The sequence below is a fragment of the Odocoileus virginianus genome, chromosome 30 (assembly GCF_023699985.2).
Source record: "Odocoileus virginianus isolate 20LAN1187 ecotype Illinois chromosome 30, Ovbor_1.2, whole genome shotgun sequence".
NCBI lineage: Eukaryota > Metazoa > Chordata > Mammalia > Artiodactyla > Cervidae > Odocoileus > Odocoileus virginianus.
The window spans coordinates 98,728-114,615 of record NC_069703.1 but is presented as its reverse complement, the minus strand read 5'-3'; the positions used below and the strand labels follow the sequence as shown (position 1 = coordinate 114,615).

General features: G+C 46.7%; 1 long non-coding RNA gene across 1 annotated transcript in view; it reads left to right on the top strand.

Annotated features, from left to right (window-relative positions):
- The window catches only part of LOC139032161 (uncharacterized), a 143,394-nt gene extending 131,415 nt beyond the window's left edge, over positions 1-11,979 (top strand). Inside the window, exon 4 of the long non-coding RNA XR_011484676.1 lies at positions 10,675-11,979. This is a non-coding gene — a long non-coding RNA (uncharacterized lncRNA). The remainder of the gene's footprint in view (positions 1-10,674) is intronic.
- The last annotated feature ends 3,909 nt before the right edge of the window (positions 11,980-15,888 follow it).

The following is a 15,888-nucleotide window of genomic DNA, read 5'->3' as shown; positions in this document are numbered from 1 at the left end:
TTTGAGGTACACTGAGCTCTTTCTGGCTGCTGCGGTGACCTCAGGGTCCCTCTAGACTTGTTACAGTGTTCTTGGGGACTTTCTGGAGTTCCATCAAGAAGTCAAGGCTCCTTTCGTGTTTGATGTGGAACACGGAATTGCTCTGTATGCAATGCCGGGGAATCGGGTCTCATCTCGTGGTGAGGGAGAAGTCTCATGGTTTTTCTCGTGTTGCAGCAGGAACCTGGCATTCTGTCTCGAGTTACGACAGGGATGGCCCTTCAAAACTCGTGTTTGTTCAGCGATGTCAGGACTCCTGTCTAGTTGCCAGGGACACCTCGGGATTCTCCTCGAGGCTTGGCAGGGCAATAGGGACGCCTCTCGAGGTGAGGCGGTAGTCCCAGGGTCCCTTTCCAGTTGCCATAGGGATGTTTGAATTCCTATCGATTTTCAAGAGGAGTGAGGCATCATCTCCTTTTGAAGCATTGAACTCCACATTCCCCTCGAGTTGTCAAAGGGATGTGAGCCCTCCTGTCGAGATGAGGCGGTGAACTAGGGCTTTTCCTAGGGTCTCAACGGTGGATTCAGACATGATTTCATGTTTTGAGATGAAAGACAAGCCTGCATTCAAGTCACTGCAGGGAAATCAGGCCTTATTTCAAGTCAGGGCATCTCGGTGTCCATTCCACTTGAGGCAGCAAACTCAGGGTCCCTCTCACATACCTATAGCTGATAGAAGCCTCCTCTTGAGGTGCGAGTGGAAAGTCGGCATTCCTCTCGAGGTGAAGCAAGGGAATCGGCCCTCATCTCGAGATGATTTGGGGTACATGGAGCTCTTTCGGGTTGCGGCAGTGACCTCGGGCTTGCTCTAGACTTGTGACGGTGTTCCTGGGGACTCTCTAGAGTTCCATAAAGGAAGTCAAGCCTCCTTTTGTTGTTTTCGTGGAAGACGGAATTGCTCTGGAGGCAATGCAGGGGAATCGGGAATCATCTTGCATTGAATGTGGAACCTTGTGGTTTTACTCATGTTGCGGTTGATAATTCTTGGTTCCTCTCGAGTAACTATGAGGATGGCAGTGAACCTCTCGTGGTTTCTCAGGGATGTCAGGCCTCCTTTCTCATTGCCAGAGACACTTTGGGATTCTTCTCGAGTTGTGACAGGGGAATCGGGACGCATCTCGAGCTGAGCCATAAATGCCAGCGTCCGATTCCTGTTGCGATCGTGATCTTGCGGTTTGTATATATTTTGCAGGTGAGTCAGGCATCATCTCATGTTGAGGCATGGAAGACCTCTCTGTTCTCAAGTTCGAAATGGGGTGTCAGGCCTCATTTCAAAATGGGGCGGGGAACTCGGTCTTCTTCTAGATGTGCAACAAAGGAGTCAGACCTCCCTTAGTGTTGTGACAGGAAACTCGGAGTTCCATTCAAGTCATTGCCATGGAATCAGTCCTTATGTCAAGCTGAGGGGGAACACGATGTCCTTTCGACTTACAGCAGGGACCTCGGGGTTCTTCTCGAGTTTCAACAGGTGAGAACAAGGCAGCGCTTCCGGTGTGAGTGAAATATCAGGATTCCTCTCCAATCGAAGAACGAGATTCAGCCGTCATCTGGAGATGATTTGTGGTCCACAGAACGCTTCTCGAGTTGGGGTGCTGACCTCGGTGTTCATCTAGACTTGTGACAGTGTGCTTGGGGAATCTCTGGAGTTGCTTAAAGGAAGTCAAGACTCCTGTCATGTTTGATGGGGAAGACGGGATTGCTCTGGAACCAATGCAGGGGATTTGGGCCTCATCTCACAGTGAGGGGGGACATCTCATGGTTTTTCTCGAGTTGTGATGGGAACCTGGGGTTTCCTCTCGAGTTACGATGGGGATGTTCTTTAAACACTCGTGTTTTCTCAGCGATGTCAGGACTCCTGTCTAGTTTCCAGGGACACCTCGGGATTCTCCTCGAGTCGTGGCAGGGCAGTAGGGACGCCTCTCGAGTTGAGGAGGGAGACCCAGGTTCCCTTTCCAGTTGCCACTGGGATATTGGAATTCCTATCGATTTTCAAGAGGAGTCAGGCAACGTCTCCTGTTGAAGAATGCAACTCTGCCTTCCTCTTGAGATGTCAAAGGGGTGTGAAGCCTCCTGTGTTGATGAAGCGGGGAACTAGGCCTCTTTCTATGGTCTCAACAGGGTATTCAGACATTCCTTCATGTGGGAGAGGAAACACGGGCTTGCATTTGAGTCACTGCAGGGAAATCAGACCTGACCTCGAGTTAGGGGAACTCGGCGTCCATTCCAATTGAGGCAGCAAACTCAGGGTCCCTCTCACATACCTATAGCTAAGAGAGGCCTCCTCTTGAGGTGTTTGTGGAAAGTTGCATTCCTCTTGAGTCAAAAATAGGGAATCAGCTCTCATCTCGAGATGATTTGGGGAACCCGGAGCTTTTCTTGAGTTGGTGTGCTGAACTTGGTGTTCCTCTACCCTTGTGACGGTGCTCTGGGGGAATCTCTGGAATTCCATAAAGGAAGTCAAGTCTCCTTTCTTGTTGGTTGTGGAAGACGAAATTGCTCTGGAGGCAATGCAGGGGAATCGTGCATTATCTTGGATTGAAGGTGGAACCTTGTGTTTTTACTCATGTTGTGGTAGGAAACTCGTGGTTCCTCTCGAGTAACTACGGCGATGGCAGTGAAGCTCTCGTGCTTTCTCAGGCATGTCAGGCCTCCTTTCTTGTTGCCAGAGACACTTTGGGATTCTCATCGAGTTGTGACAGGGGAATTGGGACGCATCTCGAGTTGAGGTGGAAATGCTAGCGTCCGTTTCCTGTTTCAACAGTGATCTTGCTCTTTGTATAGATTTCCCGGGGGAGTCAGGCATTGTCTCGTTTTGAGGCATGGAAGACCTCTTTGGTCTCAAGTTCGAAATGGGATGTCATGCCTCATTTTGAGGTGGGGCGGAGATCTCTGGCTTCTTCTAGATGTGCAACAAGGGAGTCAGACCTCCCTTAGTGTTGCGAGAGGAAACTCAGAGTTCCATTCAAGTCATTGCCATGGAATCAGTCCTTATGTCGAGCTGAGGGGGAACACGATGTCCTTTCGATTTATAGCATGGACCTCGGGGTTCTTCTCGAGTTTCAACAGGTGAGACAAGGCAGCGCTTCAGCTGTGAGTGGAGCATCAGGATTCCTCTCCAATGGAAGAACGAGATTCGGCCATCATCTCGAGATGATTTGTAGTACACAGAGCTCTTCTCGAGTTGCTGTGCTGACCTCGGTGTTCATCTAGACTTGTGACGGTGTGCTCGGGGAATCTCTGGAGTTGCTTAAAGGAAGGCAAGCCACTGTCGTGTTTGATGGGGAACTCGGGATGGCTCTGGAACCAATGCAGGCTATTTGCGCCTCATCTCACGGTGAGGGGGGACATCTCATGGTTTTTCTCAAGTTGCGGTGGGAACCTAGGGTTTCCTCTCGAGTTACGGCGGGGATGTTCTTTAAACACTCGTGTTTTCTCAGCAATGTCAGGACTCCTGTCTAGTTTCCAGGGACACCTCGGGATTCTCCTCGAGTCGTGGCAGTGCAGTAGGGACACCTCTCGAGTTGAGGAGGGAGACCCAGGGTCCCTTTCCAGTTGCCACTGGGATATTGGAATTCCTATTGATTTTCAAGCAGAGTCAGGCAACGTCCCTTGTTGAAGCATGCAACTCCGCATTCCTCTTGAGATGTCAAAGGTGTGTGAAGCCTCCTGTGTTGATGAAGTGGGGAACTAGGGCTCTTTCTAGGGTCTCAACAGGGGATTCAGACATACCTTTGAGAAGGTAACAGGCAGCAAGTCCTGGGGATCTCCAAACGGTGGAAGGAGTCTGCAAGTGCCAGACATTTTTATCTCTCTTATGTGGCAGGAAGAGACAAACCAGCCATATGTTTTTCCTTCTCTATACAAATTTAAATGAATGGAGGTTTCTTTTAAAATGCTGCTTTGCCATGACACCTGGCCTCACCTAAACCTAACTACTCTCAAACCTTGTGTTAACCAATACATTTCTTTTTCTTATGGAAATGTTGTCTTAAGCTATGTTAATGTACCCCAGACTCTATTTTCAAGTTGGTTCCACCAAACGGCCTAACTTACTTACTCAGGTATTGTTTCCCTAATCTATGTAAACGATACTATTTGTTGGTATTCTGCCTTTCTACAAGATTCAAGTCAATCGTTTTATGGCCAGGGATGAATTATCTGGTGCCATTCTAAATTTTATGACATTCCTTTCTTTTCATTAACAGACTGTGAGTGACTATATAACATACAGCTAAAGACAAGGAGGGGGGTCCTCTTCTGCCCTCTTCTGATGCCTATGTCAGAAGCTTTCTCTATCTCCTTTATACTTTAATATAACTTTATTACACAAAAGCTCTGAGCGATCCAGCCTCATCTTTGGCCTCGGATTGAGTTCCTCTCCTCCGGAGGCCAAGAATCCCGGAGTCTTATCGTTCAGCAGCAACCTTTCATCTTGGGGGCTCGTCCGGGATCCTTCAGGACTAGGCAAGGATGCTTGGATCTCTAGTTTTTTGTTCTCCTAGTGAACACGTTTTCCGCTGTACTTTACTAACTCTACGGTGTGCTTCTGTGAATGAATGAAATGCCCTGCGTGAAGCAAGTGAGGAGCCCTGCTCTGCGGTTCCGCGGCGACCTCATAAGGCTTATGGTAGAAACCTGTCGGGGGTTTATACCGACCTGCCAATGCCAAGAGGCAACCAATGTCTCCTTCAGGAACTGACCAGAAACGGGCAAAGCATGTGGACCAAACTCCTTTCTCGGTCAAACTTTTGGTCTCTTTGACCATTTCATAACTCCTTGGGAATTAGAAGTACTAACCTAATCTGTCGGATCATAGGCTTTCAAGAGACTTGTGATCTATGTTGCTACTGTACTGTGGCCTAGGTCTCAAACTGGGATTGGTAGTCAGGAAGCACCTAACCTCACTAGGCATGGAAAGTTTGGAAGCTAGATGGAGCTCTAACTCCAAGAGCATCTCTGAGGTTAAAGGTTACTCGGATTAGAACTGGAATGGTTTTTTTCTTTTGGTAACACTGGTTCTTAGTGCACCAGAGGAGGCTCTTATACCAGTGTGATGATGCTTGGAAGGAACATCTCAGTTTCATGTTTGTATTGGTCTTATTGCAGTCAGGAATATACTCAGGGTCGTGCACAGGCACTCAGGTGACGAATGTTTCCCCCAGAGGTCTTAACTTGGGAGGCATTCTGGAAGGTTACTCTGATTGCACCCCGGGTGGCATCAGAGGCAAGCGAGGTGAAGAGCTGGACGTCAGTCAGGGATGCCATCAGGTCTACCCCTGGTGCATTCCCACCCCATCTCAGTGGTAGAACCAGGAGGGACGAGTGTGATGCCTGTGTCGGTAAGGGACAGACTAAGTCTGACCAGGAAGGAAAGCTTTTGGTGTAACGTCTGTCTACACCCCCATCTAGAGCAGGGAGGGACGCCTCTGGTAGAAAAAGTGGCGCTGGTCGCTTTTTTTCTCTCTTACAGATGGGAACTAACAATTCCAACCTCACTCCTTTGAACTGTATCCTGAAAAACTGGGATAGATTTGATCCCCAGGGCTTAAAGAAGACACACCTGGTCTTCCTATGTGATACTGCATGGCCGCAGTACCCACTGGAGGATGGTGAATGGTGGCCAGTTGGAGGGTCTCTTAAGTATAATACTGTTTTACCATTAGACCGGTTCTGTAAACAGCAAGGGAAATGGGTAAAAGTAGTGTATGTGTTGCCCTTTTTCTCTCTGCGAAATATGTCAGACTTATGTCCTAAGGGTGTAAATTTGGGTGAAACCTCAGCCCCCCCCCCCCCCCCCACATCCTCCTACTTTGCCCCCATATCCGGGGTTCCAAGCTGAGGTTCAAACTGCTTTGGTCTCAGTGGAAACACAAACTGAGACTCAAACTGCTTTGGTCTCAGTGGAAACACAAACTGAGATTCAAACTGCCTCGGTCGCAGTGGGAACCCAAATTGAGATTCGAACTGCTCACGTAGAGGTCCAAACAACTCCTGTCTCAGTACGACTTCAGACTACTCTGGTTTCAGTAGAAACTCAGACCATTGAAGTAAGAGATGAGAGGGAGGACAGGAGGCAAAGAGATAAAGAAAAGCAGGTTTCTCCAATCTATCCCTGGGATATGTGCAGAGCAGCCAGAGAGACTGAGGGACAGCCACTCATGCTGTTGCCTCTTCATGAAGTACCCACCAGGAGAAATTATCAGTCTATGAGAGTTAATAAGCCTTTTTCTTATCAAGAGATACAAAGAATTAAGGAGGATCTGGGAGACTATTTAGAGGACCCAGAAAAATATATTAGAGATTTTAAAGGTGTTACTCTGCATTATGACCTTTCTTGGAAGGATGTGATGTATTTCTTGGGACAAACGTTGACTCTGGACTCAAAAGCTCGAGTTTTGGGAAAAGCGGCTGCTTATGGAGATGAATGACTTGGTAATGAGTCAGTGGGAAAGAGGGAGGACAAGATAACTGCCCTCCCCACTGGGAGTCAGGCGGTCCCAGTTACAGAACCAGACTGGGACTATAACACTGCTAAAGGAAGATGGGATCAGAGTCATTTTGTCAGATGTATTCTTGAAGGACTCAGACAGGTGTGTTCTAAGCCTTTAAACTATGGCAAACTGACAGGCATAGAACAGGAGGAGAAGGAAGCTCCTGGTAAATTCCTAGATAGACTGAGAGAAGCCCTTCGCAGATTCACTGAGACTGATCCCAAAAGTGAAGAGGGAAACATGATCTTAAAGGATAGATTTCTCACTCAGTCAGCTCCAGATATTCGCCATAAGTTATCAAAACGGGCGTATGGACCAAATCAGTCTTTAGATAATCTGTTACAACTGGCTCAGACAGTCTATTATGGTAGGGAATATGAGGAAAAGAAAGAAAGGCAGAGAAAGACAAAGGAAAAGGTGGAAGCCCTCGCAATGGCTATGAAAACCGTTCTTAAACAGCCTGAGAAAAATGCCCAGAGGGACCCAGGTGAAAAGGGATGGGCTTGCTATTGCTGTGGAAAGAGGGGCATCTCAAGCAGGATTGCCCTCAGGCATCTAAGCCCCCCCCCCCCCCCGCCCCCATGTCCGATCTGCAAGGGGCCACACTGGAGGAGAGACTGCCCCCAGAGGCGTAGGTCTCAGGGGTCTGACTCTCAAGACAATCAGGACTGAAAGTGCCCGGGGGTCCCCACACAAGCTCCTGTCCTAATTATACCTGAGGAAGCCCGGGTATTGATAATGGTGGGAGGCAAATCCGTCAATTTCCTTTTAGATACTGGGGCAACTTATTCTGTGCTTACTGAAGCCCCTGTCCCATTTTCTTCTCGATCTGCTTCCGTAAAGGGACTGCCTGGATGAGCCAAAAGGTATCATTTCAGTTATTCTTTATCGTGCAACTGGGATTCTGTGCTGTTTTCACACGATTTTCTTATCATGCTAGAATCACCCTCACCCCTTTTGGGGAGACATATACTGAGCAAGGTCCATGCCTCTGTTTTCATGAATATGGAGCCCTCCCTTTCTCTCCTTTTAGTTGAACAAAATGTGAATCCTAGAGTATGGGCTGATGGAAAATCTGTGGGTCGAGAACAAAATGCTATTCCTGTGGTTGTCAAACCACAGGACCTGCACTTATTTCCACATAAGAAGCAGTATCCACTGAAACCTGAGGTTAAGGAAGGGTTAAAACCCATCATTGAGAATTTAAAGGAGCAGGGACTATTAGTTTCCTGTAACAGTCCATGCAACACTCCTATTTTGGGTATAAAGACATCAAATGATAAATGGAGACTAGTCCAAGATTCACGAATAATAAATAAATGAGGCGGTGGTTCCTTTACACCCCGTGGTGCCTAATCCTTATACTCTATTGTCTGAAATTCCTGAACGAGCCAAATATTTTTCAGTAATTGATTTAAAAGATGCCTTCTATTCAATGCCTTTGGCAGAGGAAAGTCAATTTCTATTTGCCTTTGAAGACCCCATGCAGCCAGCTTCTCAGTTAACCTGGACAGTTTTGCCCCAATGATTTCGTGACAGTCCTCACTTATTTGGGCAAAGTTTGTCACGGGATCTACAAAGCTTTAATAGCTCTGAAGTGGTAGTGTTACAATATGTAGATGATATTTTGCTCTGTGCTGAGACAGAGGAAGCTTGTTCATGAGCCTCAGAAGATTTCTTAAACTTTCTGGCAGGCTGCAGTTACAAGGCATCAAGAGAAAAGGCTCAGCTTTGTCAACAATCTGTTAGATATCTGGGCCTAATCATATCAGAAGGGACTAGGGCCATAGGCCTTGAGAGAATTAAACCTATCTTAAACCATCCCCTACCTATGACTTTAAGACAATAGAGAGGATTTTTGGGAATCACAGGCTACTGTTGTATTTGGATTCTGGGCTATGGGGAACTTGCCAGGCCTTTATATAAACTTATAGCTGAAACTCAGCAGGCCCAAACAGACAAACTGGTTTGGTCTCCAGATACTCAAAAGGCTTTTAAGGTTCTTCAGACTGCTCTCCTGTAAGCTCCTGCTTTGAGTTTTCCCACAGGGTCAGAATTTAACTTGTTTGTCACTGAAAGAAAAGGTATGGCCTTGGGAGTTTTGACACAACCCCGAGGGCCTCACCAGCAACCTATTGCTTATCTAAGCAAAGAATTAGATGTACTTGCACGTGGGTGGCCCCACTGCCTAAGAGTAATTGGGGCCACGGCTTTATTAGCCCCTGAAGCTTTAAAAATAATTAATGGACGAAACCTTACTGTACTGACTTCTCATGATGTGAGTGGACTCTTAAATTCTAAGGTTAATATTTGGATGACAGACAGTAGGCTTCTTAAATATCAGTCACTGTTGTTAGAAAGACCAGTAACTAAGCTTAAAGTTTGTGGAAATTTAAATCCTGCCACTTTCCTTCCTGAGAAGGAAAATGAAACACCTGATCACGATTGTTCCAATTCCTAACTTTAAACTATGCAGCTCGGGAGGATCTAATGGATACCCCATTAGACAATCCTGACATGGAAATATTTACAGATGGCAGTTCTTTTGTTCGGGATGGAAAGCGTAAAGCAGGTTATGCAGTGGTGACTGCTGAACAGGTTTTAGAAGCAAAATCTCTCCCCCAGGAAACCAGTGCCCAGTTAGTGGAGCTTGTGGCTCTGACCCGAGCTCTAGAGTTAAGCAAAGGACAGCGAGTGAACATCTACACGGATTCTAAGTGTGCTTATTTAACTTTACATGCTCATGCTGAAATATGGAAAGAAAGTTTAAAACAGCAACAGGAGAACCTATTAAGCATTTCAGAGACATTGAGAGACTTTTAACTGCTATCTACTGTCCTAAAGAAGTAGCAGTTATGCATTGCAAAGGGCACAGCAGGGATGGGAGTAAAGTAGCTGCCGGTAACCTGTTAGCTGACTCTCAAGCAAAAAAAGTGGCACTTTATGAAACCCCCTCCCTACAGACGCCTTTGATATGGACAGGTCTTGTAGAACAGGAAAAACCACAATATACTGAGGAAGAATTAGAAAGATATGAAAAAAGAGGAACAAAGATTACTGATAAAGGATGGTTACAGTCCAAAGATGGACGATTAATAATTCCCGAAAATGCTCAGTGAAAAATTCTTAAGGGTTTACATCAGAGTTTTAATTTGGGTGTAGAAAGTACTTATCAGATGGCTTCTCGTTTGTTTGAAGGTAAAAATGTAATGAAAACTTTAAAGAACATTATCAAACGGTGTGAGGTTTGTCAGAAAAATAACCCAAAGCCTGAAAAGCTAGCAAAATCTGGGTTACAACGAAAGGGAAAATATCCTGGAGAGGACTGGGAAATTGATTTTACTCATATGCCAAAAGCTAATGGATATTCTTGCTTACAAGTTTGGGTGGATACTTTTACTAGATAGATTAGGGTGTTCCCCTGTCGTAGCGAACAAGCTAAAGTGAACAAACATTTTAATCCATGAAATTATCCCCAGGTTTGGGCTGCCACGGAGCCTTCAGAGTGACAATGGCTCTGCCTTTAAAGCTGCTGTAACTCAGGGGGTGTCTAACGCTCTAGGAATAGAGTATCACTTACACTGTTCCTGGAGACCCTAATCCTCAGGAAAGGTTGAAAAAGCTAATGACATTATCAAAAGACATCTGCACAAATTAACTCAAGAAAGGCATGATAACTGGATTAAAGTCCTACCCATAGCTTTAATGAGGGCTTGAACTGCCCCAAAAAAGGAGGGGCTGTCCCCCTTTGAATGTATTTATGGAAGGCCTTTCTTATGCACAGACATTGTTAAAGATCCTGAAGCCTTGGAGTTAACTAATTATGTAACTCAGCTCTCAGCTTTTCAACAGGCATTAACAGAACTCTGGGAGATGACCCATGACCCAGCCTCTGAATCCAGCAAGCCTCTATTTGAGCCAGGAACTGAGGTCCTCATAAAAACACTGGGATCTGGAGGCTCATCCCTCGAGCCCCTCTGGGACAGCCCTTACCAGGTTATTCTTTCTTCTCCCACAGCTGTCAAAGTGCCAGGAATTGATTCATGGGTACATCACACTCGAGTCAAGAGGTGGCACCCTGACCAGAACTAAGTGATGTCATTTAATGTTTTTACTTTCTATGCTCTGACTTTGTATGTTTCAGATGGGCCTGATAATCTATGTGAGCCTACTTCTGCTGACTCCAGAAATCCTGAATCTGCCATTTGATCCTCAAGACAATGCCTTCCTGTCCTAGGCTCACTCCAATGCTGCATTCCACAATCGGTCTAACTGCTGGGTCTGTAGACCATTCCCCTCTTCATCAGTGGAAGGCTTCCCGTGGTGGATATCTCCACTTCAAAGAAAAGACTTTCTCCAAGTCTGTGAATACCTTCATGGCTTTATATTCCGACAGCTGCACAACGAGGAACTTGTGCCATCATTCATACCCAATGCTGTACATATATACCTGATATGAGCACTAATCTTACTCACTTTACTAAACACATGAACAAGATGATTGGGGGCCATGGATACTCCTGAAACCTCAATCGCCTCACTTTGGGAGACGTTAACTAGTTCCCCATGGTGGAAAACTGTCTTAATTACAGTAATTCTTATTGTTTTGTTTTTGCTGTTTGCTCCCTGCATCTGTAACTGTGTAACTGGATTTATTTCTAGTCGCATGAAAGCTTTTAAGTTACAAATGGTTGCTCAAATTCCTGCTATCACTGCAGCTTCTTCCAACTACTATTTGGGGCCCCTGGATCAGACATCCTCACTATGAGGATTAGGAGAATATGTTGCCTCACCAATTTAGGGACAATGCCCCTTGTCAGCTTGGAAACAGTTATGGAATGAGAACGACGCCCCTTTTCCCTAGGCAACATAATTCTCCTAAAAGAAAACAGGGGAAAGAGAGGGTAACAGGCAGGAAGGCCAGGGGGTCTCCAAACAGAGGAAAGAGGCTGCAAATGCCAGACATTTTTATCTCTCTTAAGCAGAAGGAAGAAACAAACCAGCGATATGTTTTTCCTTCTCTATACAAATTTAAAAGGAGGTTTCACTTAAAATGCTGTGTTGCCATGACACCTGGTCTCACCTAAAGCTAACTACTCTCAAATCTTGAGTTAACCAATACATTTCTTTTTCTTATGGAAATGTTGTCTTAAGATATGTTACATTACCCCAGACTCAAGTTGGTTCCGCCAAACGGCTTAACTTACTTACTCAGGTATTGTTCCTCTAATCTATGTAAACGAAATTATTTGTTGGTATTCCACCCTTCTACAAGATTCAAGTCAATCGTTTTATGGCTAGGGATGAATTATATGGTGCCATTCTAAATTTTATGACATTCCTTTCTTTTCATTAACAGACTGTGAGTGACTATATAACATACAGCTAAAGACAAGGAGGGGGGGTCCTCTTTTGCCCTCTTCTGATGCCTATGTCAGAAGCTTTCTCTATCTCCTTTATACTTTAATAAAACTTTATTACACAAAAGCTCTGAGCGATCCAGCTTCGTCACTAGCCCTGGATTGAATTCCTCTCCTACGGAGGCCAAGAGTCCCTTCGTCTTATCTTTCAGCAACAACCTTTCATCTTCATGATGGGAGAGGAAACATGGGCTTGCACTTGAGTCACTGCAGGGAAATAGGCCTTACCTAGAATGAGGGGAACTCGGTGTCCATTCCACTTGAGGCAGCAAACTCAGGGTCCCTCTCACATACATATAGCTGATAGAAGCCTCCTCTTGAGGTGTGCATGGAAAGTCGGCATTCCTCTGGAGCTGAAGCAAGGGAATCGGCCCTCATCTCGAGATGATTTGGGGGTGCACAGAGCTCTTTTGTGTTGGGGCATTTACTTCGGGGTTCCTCTAGACTTGTGACGGTGTTCTTCGGGAGTCTCTGGAGTTCCATAAAGGAAGACAAGCCTCCTTTCTTGTTGGTTGTGGAAGACGGAATTGCTCTGGAGGCAATGCAGAGGAATCGGGCATCATCTAGCATTGAAGTTTGAATCTTGTGGTTTTACTCAAGTTGCGTAGGAAACTCGTGGTTCCCCTCTAGTAACTACGGGGATGGCAGTGAACCTCTCATGGTTTCTCAGGGATGTCAGGCCTCCTTTCTCGTTGCCAGAGACACTTTGGGATTCTTCTCGAGTTGTGGCAGGGGAATCGGGACGCATATCGAGTTGAGGCGGAATTGCCAGGGTTTGTTTCCAGTTGCGACAGCTATCCTGTGGTTTGTATAGATTTTCCAGGGGAGTCAGTCATCGTCTCGTGTTGAGGCATGGAAGACCTCTTTGGTCTCAAGTTCGAAATGGGGTGTCAGGCCTCATTTCGAGATGGGGCGGGGAACTCGGGCTTTTTCTAGAAGTGCAACAAGGGAGTCAGACCTCCCTTAATGTTGCGACAGGAATCTCAGAGTTCCATTCAAGTCGTTGCTATGAAATCAGTCCTTATGTCGAGTTGAAGGCGAACACGATGTACTTTCTACTTAAGCAAGGATCTCGGGGTTCTTCTCGAGTTTCAACAGGTGAGACAGGCAGCACTTCCAGTGTGAGTGGAACATCAGACTTCCTCTCCAATCGAAAAACGAGATTCGGCCGCCATCTCGAGATGATTTGGGGTACACAGAACGCTTCTCGGATTGCTGTGCTGACCTCGGTGTTCCGAGGTTGCTACTGGGATATTGGAATTCCTATCAATTTTCAAGAGTAGTCAGGCATCGTCTCCTGTTGAAGCATGCAACTCCGCATTCCTGTTGAGATACCAAAGCGGTGTGAAGCCTCTTGTGGTGATGAGGCGGGGAACTAGGGCTCTTTCTAGCATCTCAACATGGGATTCAGACATCCTTTCATGTTGGGAGATGAAACATGGGCTTGCACTAGAGTCACTTCAGGGAAATCAGGCCTTACCTCGTGTGAGGGGACCTCGGTGTCCATTCCACTTGAGGCAGTAAACTCAGGGTCCCTCTCACATATCAATTGCTGAGAGAAGCCTCCTCTTGAGGTGCTTGTGGAAAGTTGGCATTCCTCTTGAGTCAAAAATCCAGGAAATCAGCTCTCATCTCGAGATGATTTGGGGAACCTGGAGCTTTTCTTGAGTTGGTGTGCTGAACGTGGTGTTCCTCTAGGCTTGGCAAGTGTTCTCGGGGAACCTCTGGAGTTGCTTAAAGGAAGTCAAGCCACTTGTCGTGTTTGATGGGGAACGCGGGATGGCTCTGGAACCAATGCAGGGGAATTGGGCCTCATCTCGTGGTGAGGGGGGAAATCTCATGGTTTTCTTTGAGTTGCGGTGGGAACCTGGGTTTTCCTCTCGAGTTACTACTGGGATGTTCTTTAAACACTCGTGTTTTCTCAGCGACGTAAGGTCTCCTGTCTAGATTTCAGCGACACCTCAGGATTCTCCTCGATTCATGGCAGGGCAGTAGGGACGCCTCTCGAGTTGAGGAGGGAGACCCAGGGTCTCTTCCCAGTTACCAATGGGATATTGGAATTTCTATTGATTTTCAAGAGGAGTCAGGCAACGTCTGGTTGAAGCATGCAACTCTGGATTCCTGCTGAGATGTCAAAGGGGTGTGAAGCCTCCTGTGGTGATGATGTGGGGAACTAGGGCTCTTTCTAGGGTCTCAACAGGGGATTTAGCAATCCCTTCATGTTGGGAGAGGAAATGCGGGCTTGCATTTGAGTCACTGCAGGGAAATTAGGCCTTACCTCGAGTGAGTGGAACTCGGTGTCCATTCCACTTGAGGAAGCAACTCTGGGTCCCTCTCACATACCTATAGCTGACAGAAGCCTCCTCTCGAGGTCCTTGTGGAAAGTTGGCATTCCTCTTGAGTCGAAGCCAGGGAATCAGGATCACAGAGCTCTTCTCGAGGTGCTCTGCTGAACTTGGTGTTCCGCTACAGTTGTGATGGTGTTCTCGGTGAATCTCTGGAGTTGCCTAAAGGAAGTTAAGCCCCTTGTCGTGTTTGATGGCGAATGTGGGATGGCTCTGGAGCCAGAGCATGGTAATCGGCCCTCATCTTCAGTTGATTTGGGTTACACGGATCTCTTTTGTGTTGCTGCGGTGACCTCAGGCTTCCTCTAGACTTCTGACGGTGTTCTTGGGGACTCTCTGAAGTTCCATCCAGGAAGTCCAGACTCCTTTCATGTTTGATGTGGAACATGGAATTGCTTTGCAGGCAATGCAGGTTAATCGGTCCTCATCTCACGGTGAGGGGGAAGTCTTATGGTTTTTCTCGAGTTGTGGCAGGAAGCTGGGGTTTCCTCTCGAGTTAAGATGGGGATGGCCCTTCAAAACTCGTGTTTTTTCAGCGACATCAGGACTCCTGTCTAGTTGTGAGGGACACCTCGGTGTTTTCCTCGAAGCTTGGCAGGGCAATAGTGAGGCCTCTCGAGGTGAGGCGGGAGACACAGGATCCTGTTCCAGTTGCCACAGTGATATTGTGATTTCTAACGATTTTCAAGAGGAGTCAAACACCGTCTCCTTGTGAAGCATTGAATTTCGCCTTCCTCTCGAGTTGTGAAAGGTATGTGAGGCCTCTTATCGAGATGAGGCAGGGAACTAGGGCTTTTCCTAGGGTTTCAACAGGGGGTTTTGACATTCCTTCATCTTGTGAGATGAAAGACTAGCCTGCATTCAAGCCACTGCAAGGAAATCCGGCCTTATTTCGAGTCAGGGCATCTCGGTGTCCATTCCACTTGAGGCAGCAAACTCAGGATCCCTCTCACATACCTATAGCTAAGAGAGGCCTCCTGTTGAGGTGCGACTCTAAATTCAGCATTCCTCTCGAGATGAAGCAAGGGAATTGGCCCTCATCTTGAGATAATTTGGGGTACATGGAGCTCTTTCGTGTTGCAGCAATGACATTGGGGTTCCTCTAGACTTGTGAAGGTGTTCGTGTGGACTCTCTGGAGTTCCATAAAGGAAGTCAAGCCTCCTTTCTTGTTGGTTGTGGAAGACAGAATTGCTCTCGAAGCAATGCAGGGGAATTGGGCATCATCTTGCATTGATGGTCGAATCTTCTGGTTTTACCCAAGTTGCGGTAGGAAACTTGTGCTTCATCTCGAGGAACTACGGGGATGACGGTGAACCTCTCTTGGTTTCTCAGGAATGTCAGTCCTCCTTTCTCGTTGCCAGAGACACTTTGGGATTCTTCTCGAGTTGTGACAGGTGAATCGGGACGCATCTCGAGATGAGTCGGAAATGACAGCGTCCGTTTCCTGTTGCAAGAGCAATCTTGCTGTTTGTATAGATTTTCCAGGTGAGTCAGGCATCGTCTCGCGTTGAGGCATGGAAAACTTATTTTGTCTCAAGTTCGAAATGGGGTGTCAGGCATCATTTCGAGATGGGACGGGGAACTCGGGCTTT